Below are 4,766 nucleotides of genomic sequence, written 5' to 3'. Positions count from 1 at the left end.
ACATCTCATATATTGTAGCTTCATGAATGAGGCGTACTATTGATTCAGATGAATTTATGATATGCATATAGTATTAATAATCCGATACATATGTATAAGGTGTATTTTAAAACCTTTTAAAAATACATGGTTTAAATTTAATTATCTTGATTAACAACTAATTAATTAGTCTTTTAAACAATCTTTGATTTAATGTTTATCTTTTAATTAGACAATTAATTAAATCATTTAAGAATTAAATAATTACCTTTAATTACACTTTTAGTTAATTAATCTATTTAATCTTAATCCTTTCCTTATATTCGAAAATTAGGGTTTAGGTTATCTAGTTTTAGTTGTTCAATTGTTTAAAACATTAAAAATAATAAATAAGGAAACTAGGAAACCCTAGAAATCTTCGGAAAAAAGGAAAGGAGGAAAGGCAATTTTCTAAAACCCTAAAGGGCTAGGTATTTTCGATTTTGCTGGTTTCTTTTAGGGTTTCACAGATATGCATATTATAGACAAAACGCTAGGCTCTGATACTACTAATGGGTTTTCTAGATTACTTCTATGTTTTTGCGGAATTTCACATAATAATTAAGGGCACATGCAACCTAGAAATCTATGGTTTTTCTCATAATAACAACATACTTTGAAAAACTAAATAAACTTAGCTGAAATCAAAAATTACAAAGTTTAGGTTATAAACCTTGTGGTATTGTCGAAAATAACAACCAATTTTGAAGAACCCTTCTTTTGGAATGTTAGCCCCAATAACATGTAAGTCTCTAATGTGTCACATCCAACCCTAGGATAAAAAATTAGAGATATAGGAGAAGGAATTTTTCGAAAATCCTTATGAATAATGCAGGTTTTTTCAAGCCTTATAAAGATCCATATTTATAGTTGTAGAAAACCATAATTTGAATTTAAAATAATAATATTTTAATCCAATTCAAATTACATTACATATCAACTAAATAAGACTTCTAGAAACCTTAGAAGGGCTTCTCAAAACCGTCCCCTATAGGGAGGTTTTAGAATATCTTCTTTGTTCAACTATTAAATAATTGCATTTTAACTTATATACCTTTAACTTATATACCTTTAACTATTTCTAATTAATATATTGTTCATATAATATATTAATAAATCATTTATCTCTTTCTCAATGTCAATCCAAACTATGTTCTGATTATGAGGACAACTCAAAAAGGATTTTTACTATTATTCACTCAATTATATCAATTTAATTAAGACATTAAACACTTTAATCCAATAGATTTTCACGTATTTTAAACATTTTTCATAATTTCAATGATCTATATGTTGACGATTTTTTTTATTTAAATGTTTAATATGACAAGATACCATCCATGAAAGAAAATATTGCACAATGATAAACAAATGGTGCCCACTTCGGTTTACGTAATTCAAGCAAATCAATAGAATCAAATTTAAAGAATGTTATTCTTTATATTTAGATGTTACATTTTGAAGTTGTAAAATGGCATCCCTTTAATACCAATTATAACATTTTACTTTCAATCTAATTACAGTTACATTTTATATATTTGTAACATTTTTTGTTATCAATTATAGCATTTTACTTTATATATATATATATATATATATATATATATATATATATATATATATATATATATATATATATATATATATATATATATATTAAAAAGAGTTTCTACATTTACTTCGGTTTGATGCTGTAACATGAAATCTTAAGGTACCTTATATCTACCGCTCTTTCCCGAGGCACGGAAAACCCCCTAATTATGTATTCACAATTGTTTGGTATACTTCCTGTGTGATTGGGTGAGTCTGTACGTGTTTGATTTTTTACCACCTTTAATAATATGTGTTTTTATTAATTGATTATTGATCAGATTTGTTTTTTCTTTATATGGCAAATAGTTTAATAGGACAAATTGGCCACTTTATCCTTGAAGTTTTGAAAAACACAATGTTAGTTATTTTTAACAATATTTATCGATGGGTTAAAAATGGCAAATAGATTAAAGTTTTTAGTGTCTTAATACATTGACATTTTCTGAATTACCCATATATATATATATATATATATATATATATATATATATATATATATATATATATATATATATTAAGTAATTATGTTCATATAATAATAAAAAAAAATCATATATGATGATCGAAATTAAATGTCTAACGTATTAAGGTTATTAAGTCTAAAAGAAATAGCCCCAAATATATTAAACTAAGTTCAGTAACTTACCCATTAATGAAAAAGTATATTGTTTATTTACATCCATAACCACCTTATATGTATATAAAACTTATGAGCTATAAAATATTATTATATGATAAGTGTTTGGAACGATGAACGTAAATGATTGATAAAATGATTTGTTAAACAAGCACTAAAAGGCTTTTGTGGTTTTATAACTAATACGAGTGGACTACAAAATTTCATGTCACCAAGGCATTCGTTTTCTTGTGTACATGTCAATCGTTTACTTTTGATGCAAGGAACTTGGCTCACATAAACGGATATGCATGCATTTCTAAAAGACTAAAAGATATTAACGATATCATTTGTTTGCAAGAAAAAAACTCTCCCGAATTTACCCCTGCTTTTAATGATTATTTCTCATTTAGGGTTTTGCCTATTTTCTTGGATTCTAATTTGTACAATTTCTATATCATCATGTTTTAATTACAAGCTTTTCTCACTAAGCCCGTTATACTTTGGATTGTGTTTGCAAAAATGAACCTAAGAGGCTAAGATGACATTTTCGTTCATCTAACCAAGATTTGTTGCTTCTCGTGTTTCGTTCCCGCTATTAATCTTTTTGCTGTGCTTCTAAATGGACACGTGGAACTCACGAAACCATCCACTAAGTGGAGATAAGTCTTTAGGTCGTGACATGTGGCAAAGTTGGTTCTTGTAAGGTAAGGCGATGCATTGCTGCTAAGCCGAAGCTCTTTTCCCACGTCAGCGTATCTGAACCAGTCGCTTTCGTCCACTCGCTTTTGCAGCCACCCTGGCCACCCGGAGACGTGAACTTCTGATTTCGACACGTCGTTGCTGGTGCTACCGTCAACCAAGAATCCTGGGACTTTCGTGATCACATCGGTTGAGTTCACGATTCTGAGGATTCGGGTGCCGCTGTTTTCAAGCTGTGATCGGAAGTTTCGGTTTCCGACACGTGGCCCTCCGAATGAAACGACAGTTACCATTGGTGAGTGCTTGAATTTGGAGGTTATGTCGTAGGCTGTGAGGGTGGCTAACGCCGCACCAAGGCTGTGGCCGGTGATGGTGACACTAAGAGGCTCGTTCCCGTAGGTTTCGATGATCCTCAATATCTCTTCCCTCACCATATCTCGTAAACTTGGACACGTGGTGGTGGCTGTTGTGTACATACTAAGAAAACCTTTTTGTACCATTGCTCTTTTTCTCTCACCTGCGACATCATTAGGCAATGATGTCAAAGTGGCACGTAGATTCTCAACCCACTCAAGACACGTGGCGGTTCCCCTGTAGGCAATCACCACGTCCCTTCTGCCCAACCGAGCGATCTCTTCCTCATCGTTGCAAACAGCCACGTAACCAATCCAACTGGAATTCACGGAAGCCTTGCTTTCAATCCAACTTGGTAGCTGAACCCCACACGTGGCATGCAGACTTTTAGTCACCTTATACCCACTTCCCCCTAATCCACATCTATCCAACAGTGAGTTTTGCGAGTACTTAGACATTGCGTAATCCGGCGACGACGTGTCAAATTCGAAACTCCTGTATGCCGCCTCCACGAAATCCCCATATCGGAGAATCTCGTGCCGGAGCCTATCGTCGAGAGGGTCAAGCAATCCTTCCCAATTCTTGATCCCTTGATACTCTCTCCACTTCTGACCCAACTTCGCCACGTGGTTCGTTACCCGTGGTTGACCGGACTCGCTATTCCAAGAACTCTTTACACTTAGCTGCCTGGTTCGATGCTTCATGCCAGTATTACAGTGTGATAACTGCTTCGTCCGATGTTTCATGCTTGTCGTACACTGTGAGATCTCACCAACAAGGCTCGAGGCTCCGGCTAGGTTACATGGTTTAACCATGCCAATCGCACCCTTCATGATCAGTCTTTTTTCTTTTGTATCTAAATGTTTATGTATATCTTAGTTGGATTTTGGTTTTGGATGCTCCAAGGGAGGATGGATTGTCTCACTTGAATCACACTTTGGTTGTATGTAAAAGTAGCATTTATAGTTGCAGAAAATAGAGAGAGAAAGAGAGGACGGTGGAATTAAGGTTTGTTGAGTTCAATAGTCATGAGAGATGGGTATACTTTTCGCGTATGTGTGTGTGCGTGTGTTTTTTCTTTAGTTTTTATAATAAATTTTGAACTTTATATGGGAGTTGAAGATTTTTGACCGGGACCCACAGAATAACACTATTAAAGTATGATCATAATGAAAATTTTAGGATCCATTAAGCTCCGACCATATTTTTGAAGAAGAAATATACGACACACGACTGCACGTGCATCTCACAAGACGCGTTGAATTTCTAAAAGGATGAATTTCCAAACGTAGAACGGGAAAACCATTAACATTTAACAAACATGCCTTTGCCCTAATAATTTAAAAAAAAATAATAATCGAACAAATATATATATATATATATATATATATATATATATATATATATATATATATATATATATATATATAGAGGTTCAAATTAGAACCCAAAAAGGTTAAGAACCATTTTTTTAAATATTTTC

The 4,766-nt window shown here is 32.9% G+C and overlaps 1 pseudogene; it reads right to left on the bottom strand.

The window, feature by feature from the left end:
* Window positions 1–2,781: 2,781 nt before the first annotated feature.
* LOC145125882 (phospholipase A(1) DAD1, chloroplastic pseudogene) lies at window positions 2,782–4,145 on the bottom strand (annotated as a pseudogene).
* Window positions 4,146–4,766: the final 621 nt, after the last annotated feature.

The sequence above is a fragment of the Lactuca virosa genome, chromosome 7, assembly GCF_052849685.1.
Source record: "Lactuca virosa cultivar CGN04683 chromosome 7, Lactuca_virosa_CGN04683_v6, whole genome shotgun sequence".
In the NCBI taxonomy this organism is placed as follows: Eukaryota; Viridiplantae; Streptophyta; class Magnoliopsida; order Asterales; family Asteraceae; genus Lactuca; species Lactuca virosa.
Note: the sequence above shows the minus strand (reverse complement) of the source record. Positions and strands in the feature narration are given on the sequence as shown.